At 36.9% G+C, this 18271-nt stretch overlaps 1 long non-coding RNA gene across 2 annotated transcripts in view; it reads left to right on the plus strand.

The window, feature by feature from the left end:
- The first annotated feature begins 1584 nt into the window (after positions 1-1584).
- LOC126754124 (uncharacterized) overlaps positions 1585-18271 on the plus strand; it is a 121729-nt gene continuing 105042 nt past the window's right edge. For both annotated transcript variants that reach the window (XR_007666259.1, XR_007666258.1), the window contains exon 1: positions 1585-1967. This is a non-coding gene — a long non-coding RNA (uncharacterized LOC126754124). The remainder of the gene's footprint in view (positions 1968-18271) is intronic.

Genomic DNA, 18271 nt, shown 5'->3' on the forward strand with positions numbered 1-18271 from the left:
GCGTTGTGTGTGCAAAAATGACGTGATTGAGTTGAATGAATTTTGGCGGCGGTGCTGCTTTTGTAAAATCAAAAGCCGCACATGCAACATGTACGAGTGGCAAGACTGAAGCGGCCAAAACAAGCAGAAAATGACCAGATGCCAGCGGCATAGGCAGTGCGGTAGATATTAAACAAAAACTTTATGAACAACGAAAAATTAGAACATGTTCAATGCGCTGGACAAAATTTACATGAACATGTCGCGATTGGCGGGCACTGTGTTGCTGTTTGCGGGACTGGGCCAACAGAGCTCTGGGCTAACGCTTTGCGTACCTGATGATTGCGTAAGGCCCTCTGCACGACTTTGGAAGTGAAACAATAAATATAAAAAAAGAAATAGTACATATTTTCTCTTTATCTCGAACTATTATGGATTTTTTAAGTATGAATATAAATTTTTTTAATTAAAAATTCGAAATTTGTGACGATCAGCCAGTCTGGAATTATCAGAAATTGAGTTTTTCGTACACTTTGTGACTCCTCTAACGATATGCAATTGATGGAGTTGAGAAAAAAGTTGCTTATTAATTTTAAACTAGGTTTACCCCATAAATTCAGATAGTGTGTTTAATGTACATAATTATTTTAAGACAAACATATAAATTTTACATACCGCCTTAAACATTGTTCCTATCCATTGTTGACATTCCGGCTGCAGCAAAACAAAATTTAATTTTCTTCTACCAAACACAGGAAATTTAACAAAGCCATTGAAATCTACTGCACTTTTTTACACACACACTTCTTTCACCATTTAAGCATACATTTATATTTCTCACTAACACCACGTCACACATTGCACTTTTTTACACACACATTTTTCACCATTTATTTAAGCACACATTTATTTTTTTGCAAAAACACTACATCACACAAAGCACCAGAAACATAAACGGGACTTTAGTGATGAAAATGTTCAAAAAAAATTATTACGAGACGGATATTAAATTACTCGTGTTATTATTATTGAAACACTTTCCGAATATTTTACGCCTAACTTATACTCCATTAAATTATTTATTAAAACAATAAATCACAGAACATTTCTCACTTTAACACATGTCTGTTCAATTTACTCACACTTTTCAGTGACAACACCTGTTAACTTCCACAACAATGCACAAACTGAGAATGTCATTCACTCATCGTTTTTCTTTAAACACCCACACTCTACACTACATCATCACCAAAACATTAAATTTGTTGTTTTTAAGTTTCTCACGCGCTCTTAAATCCATACAAAAGCAGTGCATATGATTGTACAAACAAATACATATAAATACATACAAACATATTTACACTAAATGCATGCAAACGCAGCAGTGGCACTCGGTTTTTCGCGAGCACACGCAAATGAAAGTGACGAAAAGTAAAGGCAAATATTCTTTGTTATATTGCTGTGCAAAGCTACTTACATATGTACTTATGTAAGTATATTGTGCTGTGAAAAAGTGAATATTTAATATTTAGTGTAATTTTAAATCAATTGGCTATTGCAAAAGAAGTTAATAATAAATATATTTAACAAATAAATATAATATAGTATAACTTCATAGTTCACAAAATGAAAATATGTGCAGTGACATAAAAGAAAAAAATCGCGTAAATGTTGTTTTCGTTGTTGACTCGGTTCGGTTCTCAGTGCTCGGTAAACGTCAGTGATGCGAAGCTTGCAATGCATTGTTGTTCTTTTATGTTAAATCAATGTTGCTTGTAAATAAACCAGCAAACATGCTGTGGCATGTTAAAATAGCATGATTTTTATTGTTTTAAGTGAACTAAAATGTTTGTGATTAAATTTTGATACATACACTATGTAGTGTATGTGTTTCAAAAGGTTTATGAGTGCAAATGAAGAAAGTGAGTGCTGTTAAAAGTATATTCGATAAAATTGCATTAAAATGTGACAACATAATAACATTACTGGTAAGTTATTTAATTTTTATACAATGTAAATACGAATTATGTTCCTTTTTTACATAAGAATTTATATAAAACGTCATATTCGAATACTGATTTTAGTAATATATGGCGTATTATGTTTTTTTGCAAATTTATTTAATTTAATTTTATTTTATTTTATTTATACATACATATGTATGTATGTATATAATTGTTGTTGATTAAATACATACTTATGTACATATATATGTAGGTATGCATTCAAATATGATATCTTCAGTTTGATTATGACAATGATTTTAAAAACAATTAAGTTTCAACGCATGAACCACAACATTACATAAATATTATGAGTTTGATACCGATAAGCAAAAAATCATTTCCATTAAAATTTATTCCATTAAATTTTATTAAAAGGTGGCAACAATTTTATCACATTAAATTTGTAAATCAGATGGAAAACCTACCTTATAATTATTGACCAGTTTAGTTTTCTTGTTCTAGTAATTTTTTTTATTTAGTTGACTACTTCTCAATATTTTCTCTTACATTAAAAAAAGGGTATCCGAACATGTGGCTTAAATTTTTTGATTTTTTTTAAATTAGTCCAGTCTATTTTTAAAATTAATTTTTAAAAGCAGTCGTAAACTTGGTTGCTTGAATTCATTGTGGCTTAAATACAATTGACTAAACCCCTAATCGATTTGTAAATACACGAGTACAAAATAAATTGTGCGTGGTCGTTCTCTTAGGAGTAAATATCCCACAACTACACAATTTTAAATGTCATTTATTGCTTGCAACAAATGTAATTGACATAAGCGGCGATACCCTATCGACCTGTATTAGCCAAACAAAATGCCACACTAATGCGTGGCCAAGCAAAACAACAACTCTTTCGCAGGAGCAAAGTGCAGAAATAAACCCACAACATAAACAGTTAAATGGGCCATTTTCGAAGCCTAGAAAAAATAACAAGGGTAAGACAACTTGGCTAACAAGGCGGCGCATAAAGTTAGACTGACTGTCTTGCTTGAATGCGTCGCAGAAAAGTGTTGGAAAAACAATAAAAAAACTAGAGGCATCAAATCGCTGCCACAAATCGCCACAAACTACAAATTGTGGCAGTGGCAGTGGACGTTGCTAGTTTACAGTTAACAGCATTTATTTACTAGACTGAGTTGGCCGCATGCAACGCACAATTTAAACATATTAAATGCATGTTGAGATAAATTTCTGCTCAAACTTGAAGAAAAATACATAAACGAAAAAAAACTTCGAACTAATGGCAAGCAACAACAAATAATACAGACTTGATCGCATTGTGCGTGCGCAAAACGCACCTCTTGTGAGCTTTTTGCTTCAATTTCGAGCGCTCGAGGCACAGCAAAATTGTTTATGCCGCGCCATTAACTGCATAAATACGCGCAAATAAATGCGGTTGCATGCAACAAAATACATTTTTTGTATTTCTTACTATTTTATTCTGCTTAGTTTGGCGCTGATTTTCTGCGCTGATTTTTCATGCCGCCTTATGTGGCAAACAGCAAGTTGCGCACACGATTTTTTTTTGGTGCGCAAAAATTAAATGAAAAATTTGTCACAATTTATGTCATAACGATTGCGTGTCCATAATAATAGTTGAAAGAGTGCGGACATGGCGGCCGAAAACTCGACGAAGGCGATAAATTATAAAATTGATCATGTCAGTAATAAGCGCAAACAGGATCAGCGTCGGCCACAGGCAGCACGCAGACAGCGCCGGCGCAGGTGCGGGGCGACACAAGAATACTCGTGCATATGCGCCACATCGCGACCGCCCGGTGGCGTCAAGCAGGAAGGCAGTGGCAGGCAGAATTTGTTTATTGATTGTGGCGGTGATTTGCTGCTGGCGGCACGCACATGTTGCAAGGATTTGTCGTAGACAAGAGTGGAAAAAATAAATAGGCACACATTACTTCATTTATGTATGTATGTATGTGTGTATGAGTAACGGAAATTCAATTAGTCAAAGCATAAGTCTTTTCACACTTCGCCACATATGCCACTAATACACATACACGTAAATAAGGCTCCACCGCTTTCCGTTTAGACATTGGCGCTTATCGTACCCTGCTCCCACCACTCCGCTAGCAGCAAGTACACGAGCAAACAAATGACCGGATTTGAAATGTGAAAAGGTGCGAGGATTATTACCGTTGGGGCGCTGATAGCGTTCGTGCGCTGCATACCGGGATTAGTGGGCGTATCGGAAAGAGGCGCAAGCTTTGATGTTCTCATTAGGTCTGCGTCTACGTTTGCGTTGTTCCCGTTGCTTGCGTTTGGAGCCAACCATAAGCTCTACCTGCATCTGTTTGAATTTCATTGGCGCTGGTGGCACTGAGCACTCAATTATCGGCATTGATAAAGCACTTGCGAATATTTGAGTGGGACAAATAGAGGCACACATGTGTGTTGCGTATGCAACCCTGCCATGTCGTTGTCCAAATTGGCATTCTCAGCGGAACGCACAAATGACACGTTAAGCTCCGCTTGATGGCTCAAAGGCACCTTGAAAGCCTTTTGGGGTTATTAGCATTTAAATGGTTTTCACTTTTTCCCCTTTTTCGGTCGATGCGATTCTGTTCATGCTTGCCACCGTTGCTCTATATGCGGTTAATACGTGCAGGATTTTCTTTACAGCTTTTAATTACAAAATAAATAAAATTCAGGTTAATTATAATGGTGGGCTTCGGAGACGCCTTTCACTGATGAAATTTCGAAAAAAGAAGAAGTCGCTTTGATAAGAGTTATTAAAAGGAATAAGTTTATTAACGTAAATTGCCATGTTTCGCGCCATTGGCGGTGTCAAGAACTAAAAAACAAAAAAAAAAAAAACTTTTGAAAAATTATTAAAAAATGTAAATACGAAGCACTTTTGGTACTGATTGTTGGAAAAAAAGTATTTTTGTTCGAAATCGCCTGAAGCTGCTGTTATACTAAAATGCAGTGGCTTTGGTTATTAGTCGCCAAACTGAGATTTGCTTATATAAAATAAACAAGAGTAATAAAATTATGTACATCTTGTCATAAAAACAAAAAAAGTTAACTTCAGCTGCATCGAAGCTAAAGTACACTTCACTACCGCTATACATATGTACGTATAACTAAAACTGAAAACGTAACTGGTCAACGGTAATTAATGCATTCCAAATTTCGTGAAGATAAGAAGCTCTCTTACGGAGAAAAGGATGTGTGCAAAATTTCAGATCAACATCTCATAAACTGAGGCACTTGTTTGCGTATTCATGCCTATAGATGGGTAGATAGACAGCCGAACATGGATAAATCGACTCAGTTCAACACGCTGATCGTTTATATATACTTATATACTTATAAGTTAGGCTCTCCGACTTTACCTTCTGAGAGTAACTAACTTTGTGTACCCTGTTCTTCTGCTTTACTGACACAATAGGAAACCTCCTTGTGTAAAGACTCGCTTGGTATCGAATGGCGAGGAGAGGTCTTTACCATTCTGACACACACTTAGTGTGTTGACGGTGGGCTTCAGTCTTTCACACACTACTATCGATAAAACCTTACCACATCTTCCTTTTTGTGGATTGGGCAGAGCACACTTAGGTTCCGATCGTCGCGCATGCTTTCATCCGACCATATCTTGCAAAGAAGTTGAAGCAGGCACCTTGTCAGCTTTTCGCCGTCGTATTTGAGTAGCTCGGCCGGTCACCTCTGCCTCTCTGTTGTTCTTTAAGCAAGTAATTGCTGTTCGAATTTCATCAATTTCGGGAAATGAAAAATCTATTCCATCAGCATCTATTGGGTAATCGGTTTCGCCATCTCCAGATATCACACTTTCACTGCCGTTCAGCAGAATGTTCCCTTCATAACTTCAGTTAGACCCTGTTCAATTATTACAGATATTTCATTAAAAATTCTAAGTTTCTATCGACTCGAGCTGTACTAGTTTGACTTTTGAATGTCATAGGAAGTTTCAAACTTTGCCCAAATTTTTTGTCAAACAATGCAACAAGAGCCGTTGTCTTTGCTTTCGTCGCTTGTTCGTGATTTATTTAACAATTTTTGCCATGCCAGATTATAAAACAATTGCTACTGTTCACTTATTTCCCAACACTTCAGAAAATATATAAAATGTGCTTAGACTGATTTACGAGGCAGCAGGTTGTTTGCTAGGCTAAAAAGGGTGCTTCAATATGTTTGAGAGCGGTTTAAGTGATATTTATAAGAGAATAGTTAGACTGTGAAGACAGCTGTTGAGAGTTTTATAAAGGGGAAGTTTTACTCACTCTTATGTCTGCCGAATTTTGAGATCCAATAGTGAAGAGTACGATTGAATAGATTGAAGTTATGGAGAGAAAATCAATAGCAAGTAATTTCTATTAGTTTTATGTGTCCAAATAAAACTTGTAGGTTGGTTCTAATTTTGCAATTTATAGTCTGTCGAGTTTACCTCAAATGTAATCCCGAAATGATCGAAAAAGCATCATATCGCACAACAATCTGGCTTGAATCCGAGAGTGAGCATAGAAAATCGTCGCCTTCCAAATGGATCCTAATATATGCTCTTTTGTTTAGGAATTATGGGTACATATTTTTATGGCTTTATAACAAGGAAGAGGTACTAAATTGCCTCGTTCTGTAGAGTTTAGTCTTGCCATATTTTCAATAGCTTCTAACACTTCATATTTCAAAAATGTGTATGTATGTTAATCCTAGTGAATCGCTAGATAGTTAGCTTTGAAAAAACTGCATCTATAGAAACTCCTACTGGTTGACCCTGTGCATTCTTGGAGACACTTTGATACACTCAAACGTTTACATATATGTACATATATACATTATATACGCTATATATAGAGGAATTTACTCAATCTGCTCAAATTCTTTTTGGCAGTTGCAAGTTCAAGCTGCAAGCCGGTCAGGAGGCACGGTTAGCCGGCCACCAAAAAGCGCATGCTTGTTGAATGAATCACGGCGGCACATAAAATAATGTGTATGTGTATGCGTGTGTTTGTAAAATTTGCATAAATCGATATGTTTGCACTGAAACCGTTTGTGATTTTTGTTTTTGTTCTATATAACACTTGGTGGGGTCCGTTGCGTGTTATTTCGAACGTTCGACATTTGCTCGCAAGTGTTTGGCTTTGCAGTTTTGACATTTTGCTTTACTTTTGTTTGCTCATATCTCTTTGATTTTTGTGGCATTTCGGTCGCATTAGCGCGTTTAAATTTTTATGATTATTAGTCATAATTTGGTGTGAAAACTGGTTGTCGAGAATGCTTTGAAAGGTGGTGTGTGCTACTTGCATATAAATATTTTGAATAAATAATTCTTTAGAGTTTTTTTTGTTTTTTTTTTTCGTTTACATATGAAGATTCTAACTGCTACCTGCCGAAAAAATTCTTAATTATCCTTTGTTTCATCTAAATAGCAGCTTCAAGTGCCACAAATTTATGATATCATTTGGCCTGCACTTAATATGCTTATTGCAAAGCTCTTCTTAATGAACTTGAATTTGGAATAATTCAGCTTTAAAAATAACACCAATTTGGCTTTATGTTGCCGTCAAATAAAATTGTATATATGTATGTGCATATACATATGTTTGTTTAAAAATTCAAAAATAAAACTTAATCAAGCGAAATCACATTTAATGGACTTGTCAGTGCCACAGACATGTCCATTAATTATTTTTAATCCCATTTATGTGCACCGATTCCCGAGAACTACAAACACATATATACAAAAGTAAATATGTATGCATAAGCTTGTACACTTACAACTGCATGTGTTCTAAATAATCGAAAAAATCTTCAAAGGAATGTCAGATATTCTAGTTACGTACAGTTGGCAACGCTGTAACGAGCGCTGTGAGCGCCTGAAAGCATTAACCTGTTGCACAAAGCACACACGCAGCGCTACCTGACCAGCTCTGCCACTATATATACATCCATCCATACATTCATATGGAGTAGGTGTGTACACAAAATTTTTATTTTTCAAGTGACATGCCGCAATCCAATTGAATTCCGCTTGACTTACTTTACTCTACTTTTATTGTCTATCCATTTTTTTACTCTACATATGCCTTATGTCTTCAATAAATTCAATAAAGTGTGTACTTTTGTTTATATGCCGCTAATAAAAACATATCAGTCAAAATAAAATATTAAAAATTAAAAATAATATTTAAATCCTCTTTGAAATGCGTGGCGAAATCGTTTGATGTGGGAAACGTCAAAACCTCGACAAGTGTCGGACTAAACAACATCACCAATAAGTGAACACCAATCAGAATGTCTTCTAAAAAAATATTGCTTATCTGATTTGAATCGAGTAACCCAGCAAATAAATACAATTACCACCTAAAAAATGTTTTTGTTTGGCAATGAGAAAGTTTGAGAGTTAAAGTTACACTTTGCCGTCAGCATGTTAGTTGAGCATTTGCGTCGATCTTCTACACTGGATAAAAATATTAAACACATTCAGTCGTAGAAAGTTTGTTCTGCCGAAGAGTAAAATCAAAATTAATGTTCATAAGACCGCATCAGTCCGAAATACTACCATTTTTCTTTTTCTACCTTTGGTATTTATCTCTGCTCTGGAGCTCTGCTTCATCCGTTATCACAAGTCTTGGTATATTGGCATGCCTAGATACCTGTTCTTAGAAAACGTCTGCGGGATTTACAATAAAAATACAATGCTGGAATGACTTGACTAAATAGAACTCAGTCGTCTGTAGAAAAAAACGTAGATCATAGTATAGGTTGGCTTAGATTAGGTTACGTTATGAGGTCGGCCCTAACTGGGAACTTTTGCTATGTCTTGCACATTCTAAACAATGGAGTAGAGTCTGGATGTTTCCAACTCACCCTCCCTCATACAATTTTGACAACTTGCGTCCGACATGACAAGCCATATCGTATGAATGCTTATTGAACAATATCCAGTCAGAATCCCTACTATTGCGGCAAGATGAACTTTGCTAAAGGCAGATGGTTCGGAAGATCTCCTGCGTTCTACTCTAGACCAAAGAATTTTGCAGACGAACATAAACGGTTCGGGTAGATCATAGAATTGAAAAGAGCAAATCAGTCAAAAGTAATGAAACGGTTGCCAAATTACTCCTAATATCCCATAGGGCATGGCAAGTAAATTTGGAAGACTTATTTCCTTAAAGAAGGCTCTATCGTTGAGTCAGCAATATTTTGGAACTTCTACTGACAAATTCATGAAACCCAACTAGACTTATCTACGTTTAATTTTATGTTTGCTGGGTAACACTTTTGGTCCAATCCACCTATCTCTACGTTCGTGTAAACATACCCACAGGTTCAATTTACTTCAAACGGTCCGAAGTAAGATTAGCTTGCAGCAAAATGGAAAACAAAAGCTTTTGCACTGTGCTTTACTAGATTTTAATCCTTTTATTGATTTCTCTGTCATTTGAGACCTTTTCTTGTTACGTTTTGAACGTGTTTCTAAACACCGGTCTGTCATGAACCAAATCTTTCATACTGTCTAGTAATGTGAATTTTTTCAGCTTATCAAATTTCATAAACTTTTGCTTGATGGTCATTTATGAAGTATATTTTTACCACACAATTTTTCTGCTCTATTTATTCCTCCTATTTTGGAGATTGCAGTGACCTGCTATTTGTTGTTAATTGGCGGCGACATGTGTAAAATAATGTTGCATTGTTCGTTTGACATAATCATTCTGTTTATTTTCGTTTGCCTGCTTACCAATCGTAGAAAACTTGTTGCATTAAAAACAACATTGTCGCCAAACTTCAAAGAGAGATTAAAAGTGATGTTTTCGAGAGAAACATCTAAACCTTTTTTGCTCTTTAACTCCGTGTTGTGGACTTGTGGTCAGTGAAGTGAACATATGATAGAAAGTTTTGAATAACTGTGTTTTTGGATTAGGCGTCACCCAGCTGTCCGACCAACGTTGTATATATTCATTGATGGAATTATCAGTTACCTGTATCTCAAATTTTGTCAGGTGATGAAGCTTAATATTTTCTTGATAATCACAACAGAGTCAATAACAAATCTCTCAATACCCAACAAATGCGTGTGCTACGGCATTAGTGCTGTGGCATTAGAAAGGATGATGAAGCTTTCAAATGTCGTGGTAATGTCTGAAATTCGAAGAGCTATATGTTCGTTTCACAAGCTTTCGTTCTGAGTAAAGTTGCTTCATATCTTTGTTCGTAGTTTGTTTTGTAAGTATACATGATGAAGTTCCCCCTGATGCTCATTACCGTCTTCATCAACTTCATTAATTTTATTGTAGTTTACTTTAATTTTTTTTTTTTTTACAAAATATTACATTTTGTTTTGACATTTTGTGCTTTCACGTTTTGATGAGGATTTACAATTTTCAAAGCTTTTAAAATTTTTATCCCAGCTGGATTAACGGTTAATGACGAAGTTTTTTACAGTGGAGATGCTTATATCTGGTTAAAATTGGTTTACTAAACAAATATGTTGTTTCTTTGTTTCATGACTTGAAGGCCTCATTTCGGGAGACCAACCACTGCAATCTACAGTCTTGTTTGATTCGCAGTAGGCCAGCGCAAAGAATGTCTTTTTTTTGTGTTTCTTTTTTTATTGAATTGGCACTTTTTATGCGGTCCTGTATTCTTTACAAATGGATCGAATGGAGGTGAAGAAGAAATATTGTGGTTCATCAGAACAACGCCAGGCCGCACACATCAATAGCAATTCGACATAAGCTCTATGATTTTTGTTGGGAGGCATCAACCTTATAGTCCGGACCTGTCACTATTTGCTTACTTTCTTTTACGGTCAATTGGGAATGATTTTACTGGTAAAATATTCGCCTCAAGGGAAGCTTGGACTGTCTCAGTTTTCCGGTAATAAGAACGAGAGTATCTACGTATATGAGAAAAGTATTAGGAAATTACTTCTAAATGGCAACCCAATATTGAACAAAACGATATGTATTTGAAATTGGATCACTGCAGCTGTGAACTTGTTGAACATGTTGAGAGGCAAAAATATTCCAAAGAACGCCGACGATGGAGGCAGAAGTTCCCGACCAGTCAGAGCAATTTTTCGAATTTTCGATTTTCGAAACCCAGATTTAAATCATAATCCTTGTTTTTATGTTGAAAAAAATTAAATTAGGTTGCTTGTATATGACTAAGTATAGTCCAGTGCATTTGAAACTAATTATGGTTCCAGACAGGTCCACATATTATAATAAAGTGATATCGTCATCATTTTAGACGATCTATTGATATTTGGAATTTTTATATTAGGAGCTATAGTTATTATATTCTTCGATGAATTCTACACATGTTAACTTAATGAGATTCCATAGACCTATAAAGTGTTGTGGAGAGCTTTAGACGGCATATTGGTCGGTATATTGATAACTTAAAAACAAAATCGCGTAAATACTGTAATATTTTACAAGCCAGCCTCCATTTCAATCTATGTGCAGCAATATTGTTTCCTAAGCCTGTTCCAGAAACCAAATATATGTATAATAAAAAATTTTTAGAAGTAACAAAATATTTCTAAACCTTTGGATGTTTCGTTATTGCGCAATATTCGTGGAACTTTTACTGGATTTCTTTTTATTCTTTTTTTCTCATTTCTCTATTTTTTGTATATTCTCTCAGACAGCTTCCCCTTTAAGTTCGCTTGATTTATTGTCATCTCAACTCAAGAATTTACCGGCAAAGCAATAAATTTCGATTGTTGTTATTGTTTAGTCTTAATATATTCGTACTTACACAGGTCGGTAGAACTCAGCAGTCACTTTTTTCTTTCCACCTTTCCATTCAGTACCTGCGAGACTTCTGCCAAGTGCTTAAAAGAAAAAGGTTTAGCTTATAAACTCATCATGAAAACGTAAGGAAAAAGTTTCGCTTCTCTTTCCTTTTTTTGATTCCGCTTTTTATTTCACTTGCAAAACTTTAACACACATTTATACAAACAGATACACCGCCGCATAAACGAAAAGTTGAAAGGTTAAAATGTGGGAGTCACGATTTCCCCACACATTTCACACTCTACTCCCCCCGCTGGCATGCGCTCTGCCGGCTTGCGCTTTAAATGAAGTTACTAACCAAATGGAAATGTGTGTTTGCCGCTCTGCATGGATATTTTTGGCAGGTAGTACTTGAAAGTATGCGCCTTTGGCCGCAGGTACCGTTGGCATTGTGCCGTCACTGCTGCCTCCTTGCCTTAACTTGTCAGCGCCGAACTGTTGTTCAATGGTCAAAGTGCTTGGTGACCAACGGCAGTGCATCAAGCCGGTGAAATTTCTGGGCGGGAAGTGGTGATGGGCGCGGAAATGTCTACCTTATGCCCGCAGTAGTCGATTGCCTTCGCGGGCAATTTCGCTGCACTTGGCTGTCCACTACGGCTGCTTATCGATAAATAATTTAGCCATTATTACAATATTATTATTGTATTATTATTATTATTGCTATTCCATTACTACAAATTCTATGCGCGTTCGTGAAGGTCCTCTTGCCGTTTGTTCTTGCGGTGGACTTTTTATTTATTTTTATTTTGTTGTGATTTTTGATTTATTATCAAGGAATTCAGTTTATGTATGTACATATATTAGATAGAAATTGTAGTTTGTAGTTTACGTTGTAGATTTTTATATTTCTTTGATCAACATAGAGCTTGTGACATACTAATATTTCTAAAATTTATGACCCTATATGCTTTTAACTACTCTCGAACGTTTAATTTGTTTGATTTGAACCTTTCCACCAAATTTGAAGTTAATCCAGCACTCTTCATTGATTTTCCAGAGAAGATTTAGATCTCTCTAAGAGTTCGAGCTGTATAAGGAATTATATATGTTGATAATTATCATACTTTTTCCAATTATTCAAACAACGTGTAAGTCCTATGAAACTCATTTTTCAAGGTAAATTTCCAAACAAGTGGCAATCTTTCATTTTTTTTTTGTTTTCAACAAAACGTTTTAAAGCACCTGCGCTTGTTAAAACTATTACTTAGTAATGTTATTTGTAAAAAAGAAAAATTCAAACAGGTGGCAACATCCAAAAAACTCAAACAAGTGGCAATCCTCAAAATATTTTTTGTTTTAAATCGCACATTTTGTATGATTTTTTATTTAATAAATTTTTAAATAATTTAGTCGAACAGGTGGCAACTCTATTTTTTGGTAAAGGAAAATTTCGATCAGTTTTTAAACCTAAAGAAGTTTCATTTCAAAATGTGTTTTCCGGAATTTTAAAATATTCATAAGAAATGCTTAGATGTACTATGTAACTTGAAGAATTCACACTATGTCAAACTTCAAACAGGTGCCAACCTTCAAAACCTTTTTTGTTTCAAATCGTCCATTTTGTATGATTTTTTTATTTAATACATTTTTCAATAATTTAGTGTAGCAAGTGGCAACTCTATTTTTGGCACAGGTATTATTTCAGAACTATTCAAATCGATAAGTTTTTATGCCTAAAGAAGTTTCTCTCTCTCTCTGACGAGTCCCCACTATGTCGATTAAGATCATCATACACCCCAACCTATGTAAAAGAAACCGGATAAAAAAGTAACGGACAAAATATAGCAATAGGAAATAAAGCTCCGTATGAGCTTGGTTTGGGTGCTTTCAACGTAAATACTGCTCAGCATATCTCAATTCGGTTAGGAAGAGCTATTCTTTCAACGATCAGTGATATAAAAATATCAATAGAATTTCGGAGATGTGAAACCTTCTATGAAAAGTCGAACCTGTTTCATTAAGAGTCTTTTGCACAAGCTGCTTGTCTGTGTCCCTAGCAATTAAAATACTACCGTTAGCAAATATACGTATCATGCGACTGCTTCTGCTTGAACTTCGTATCCATCGCCGCAGCATGAAAATAATTCACTGTCAAGGCAATTTGTAGTGTTAAATTGGCAATCGCAGGCACAAACAGCAGCGGCTACCTCGCATGTGCAGTTAGATGACTTACCCTTTTCGCCGCTCTTTTGTTGTTTTTGCACAGGCACCACCAACACGCCAAGTAATTTCTACGCTGTTTACTCTAATGCGCGTGTGTCGGCGTTTTCGTTTTTATTATTTCGGTGATTAGGTGAACAAGATAAACGCTTGAAACGAAGCCGACATCACGACTACACCGAACGGCCAACCGACCAATAACCAAACACACATCGGTAGGACACTTCCACTAAGTGTCGGCCACAAGAGGATGAGCAGCAGCAAAGCTACTAACTGCTCTGGCTAGGATGATGATGATGATTCGCCGTTACGACTACAGCTTAAATGTTGTTGTTGTTGCTGCTGACGATTACAGCCAGTAGCTGGCAACAACAGTCAGCTCTAACAAATCGCACTTTTATTGGTTACAACTCACTTAAAGTGGCCACCGCGGCCGAGACGTCAAGGCGACGTCGAGACGCGCGGCATAGTGCCACATTTCTCTTGCCACCCCGAAGCGCAGTGAGATTTATGAACAAACAAAAAAGACTCTAGCTTTTCTCGCTCTTTCACTAAATTAGCTACAACGCCAATAAATACAACAAATAAGACAAAATTAAAGTTTTATCCAAAGAAACAAAAACAAATATTTAACTTTTTTCTACTTCGTCTTACTCGCATTGCCGCCAACATTTTATCGATCTGCAAGTGTTCTTCCCGGCTGCACTTTGAGTTAGTAGGCAAGTATGTGGCGTGCAGCAGTCGCCGTTGCATGCAGCGTGTCCCAATATCAAAGCTCAGCCGAACTGCTGAACTGGCGAACTTACCCGCCGCTGCCCGCGCGACCTTAAAGCAAACACAGCGCGCTGATCTCAATTTGAAGATTTCTCGCCGCTCTACTGACATTGAGATATTCAGCCGTTGCTTTTACCTTTGCTACCTGCATTTTAGCGTTTTTGTGGGGTTGTAGGTTGCGGTAGAAATCTTTATTTCGTTTTCGGTTTAATTTGTTGCTATTTTGCTCCTGATTCTAAATAGGCTGAGTTAAGAAGTCGAAATGATTAGCGGCTTGATTGTGACTTTCGTTATGTTGCATGCTACACATGTAGTCTATAATGCAAGACACGCCATTTTTAGTCATGGAAACTCAGTAGTTTCGTTAGAATAAAGAATAAAGGTGTCAATTTTTGATGATCTTCTGAGAGTGTAGCGAGTTTATAAGAACGTTCCTTATAAAGTCTGTCTACTGCATTATCAATTAAACTTGGTCTTGGCCTCGCAAATGCGGTACAGTCAAGAAGGAAGTGTCATCTTATTCCATATAGCTTCTGCAGATGGCCAGAATTCTCAGCCTTAAGGCCTAACTTCTGCTTCTGCGACAGCGCATGTACCGATGGTGGCCCAACGCTGGCCAAGCCTGGCTCAGCTATTTAGTAAAAGAAGACAAGAAGATACATGAGCACCGACCTTCTTGCTAGATTATCAGCTTTACAGCTTTCTGCAATTCCGCTGTGATCTAGCACCGATACCAGTCTTATCACAAAAACACTAGATCCTATTGATAGCGGGGTTAGTCACTCTTTGGCCAACCCTAAACGCACTGTTAATGAATTCAAGGATAGTGTCGTCGCTCTATAATCTGAGTAGATGGCCACTTCTCTGAAGTCTCTGAAGGAGGCTGTAGTCTGAAGCAGTAAATTTACTGCTACTAAACACCTCTACCAACCATCCAACCAAGCTTTGACCCAACCGTAATGAAGCACTCTTCCCCTCTACTCCAGCTGCTTCTTCCCAGCCACAACTCCCTCGCCTATATATGGGTCGAGAAGGAGCCGACAGAGTTCGGTTTGGCACCATGATCCAAGTGATCGGGTATGAAGTCAAAGTGAGTGAGGATTACCGAGTGTTCAGAGAAGTGTTATTTCCTCTATGATGCTATGAGTCTGATGGCAACTTTCACAGCCATACACCTTCCAACGATGCCTGCAAGCAATACGAGTATGCGCAAGCTGGCGTTAAGTGCTATGTTTGGAGTGGCCTTTAGTGCATCATACATGCTTTTGAACACCGCCCGTTGGACGCCCTCGAGTTTTTTCGCTAGTGCGGTCTTTTCCAGAGTCCTCCACCACAGAAAGACTCCATAGACTATAATGAGTTTAACTATTGTGTCGTAGAGCATGAGGACCACTTTTTGATGAAGAAAAGGTATGACCTAGGATTTTTTGCCTATTCTGACCTCTTTGGATCAACTTATACACTATTGAAATTGGCGGCATCATTCCGCTATACCTATCTTGAGATCTTGTTTGAAGAAAGGTGTTAATAACTCTTTCCTCACGTTTGTTTACCAAGTATATTAGTTGTCCTAGTCTAATCACCGTATAATTAATTTCATAACAGTCAACAATTTTGCTGCCTAATTCGAAGTACCAACAGCATTAATCGAAATTCAGATATTTTCTTAGCTTATCTCGTACGTAAGGTCTGGACGTAAAATATCTGGGTAATTTTTTAAGAATATCGTTTCTAGTGCTTTCGTTGTCACATTGTGAGCGAAAAAGAGAACTAACTAATGTTTTGAAAAAAGCATTTGTCTCCTTCAACTCCGAAGAGACTTAATTGTCTAAGATAAAGAGACAAAGATCGCAGAAGTATTTCGCGCGCCGCTCGAAACCAGTCCAACAGCTGGTATGGTTTGTTCGTTTCGTGACTCTGTAACTCTTTTTGAACTGGTTGAATACCTCATATACTGTATTGTGTACCAAAGTTCTTTGTGTCGGTTTTGATTTTGAAGCACTCGTCCTCACTTAATATACGTTAAGGGGGTATTCTTGTCTGGGATTTTGAAAAAATCGATTTTGTTTTTGCATATCTTGCAAGTTTGGACCTTCAAAAATATGATATTGGAAGGATTTTTCAAAATTCGACTTATTTTCGGAAATACAGCCGATTTTGGGACGTGGCGTCCGTGTTCACTAGAATTGTCTCCTAAACTTTAAACGCGTTTTTCTCAAAACTGACTTTTTCGGAACGATACCCACGATTTCTCAGGTTCTACTGGACCGATTTACTTGAAATTTTTATAGAGTTTTCTTTATAGGCTTGTCTATGGTTGGAACTAGCCCCATCCCATATTTTTGTTATTTTTAATTGCCTTTTTTTACGACACTTTAAAAATTACCTGAAATTCATGCTTCTAGACCAGAATACTCCCTCAACTATAGAGAAACCTTCAAAAATTGAAAAACATTGTCACGCCAGATCCTTTAGGTGTCGAAACCATAGCATGTGTGTGTTGTTGTTGATCTGTAGCTTTTCCTTTATGGCAGGCTCATTACAAATCTTACCAAAGCTCAACTCAGTGAAAATATTTGAGAAAACTTTATATATTTTAAACTTTCACACGCTTTTGCAGTATTTTCTCTGTCATAATTATGTTAAGTATATATTGTTCACAGATACAGTATACATATACAAATGTAAATAGTGCAAACTAGAGTAAATAATTTCTGAAATTGATGTGTGTAAATTTGTAGGTGCCTTTGTGCAGGTTTTTGTTAAAGAAGAGCATTATTGTGAGGGTTAACTACTGGAAATCTGACGAAATTGCCATCGCACGACATGATTATCATTTTTGATTGGTACGTGCAACTGTTGGAGGGACAGACATATATATATACAAATGTGTGTACTTATGTGTGCAAACAGTGGAATGCATGCAACGCGACGAATGTGACGCTGGAGCAAAGTAAACAGAGCATAATTCTCTGTGTTTGCTGTTGTTGTTGTGTGAACATGACATTGACAATGGGCAACAAAGGATTACTTTTCCACTTTTGCTGCAAAAATAGAGACAAAAAATGCAGTGCTGCCAACAAATATTGCAATATGAGCGTTGCTGCTACTGCCAAGCGATTGGCGCGAAAAAACTCGAACGAAAAAATGTGAAAAAAATACAATCGATTTTTCGGCAGCGATAAAATGCAGACACCAAACGATGGGAACCGGCATTTGCATAGCGCAAGCGCAAGTTGTTGACGTGCAACCAACGTGTTGACAGGCCGCTAGTTGGCGGCTGATCGTGGTGGTGGTGGGTGCAACAGGGCACTGGCATAGCCACTGACAAGCCGTCCACTTTATATGGAAATGAGCCTGCGAATGTGGCAGCCGTCGACAAGTGTCAGGCTTGAGAAAATCGTTAGCGCTAACTCAGCAGGATAAGCAGCGCAACAACAATGCCAACACTTTTTTTTGTGCTTTTCGAGCGTCAACTGAGGCCTGAAGTGCCCATTGAAGATCATGTTAAGTTGTCAGTTGGCGTGCAACATGACCTCTGCGCCTTTAATATGCAAAAGAAAA

Source organism: Bactrocera neohumeralis, chromosome 3, assembly GCF_024586455.1.
Source record: "Bactrocera neohumeralis isolate Rockhampton chromosome 3, APGP_CSIRO_Bneo_wtdbg2-racon-allhic-juicebox.fasta_v2, whole genome shotgun sequence".
In the NCBI taxonomy this organism is placed as follows: Eukaryota; Metazoa; Arthropoda; class Insecta; order Diptera; family Tephritidae; genus Bactrocera; species Bactrocera neohumeralis.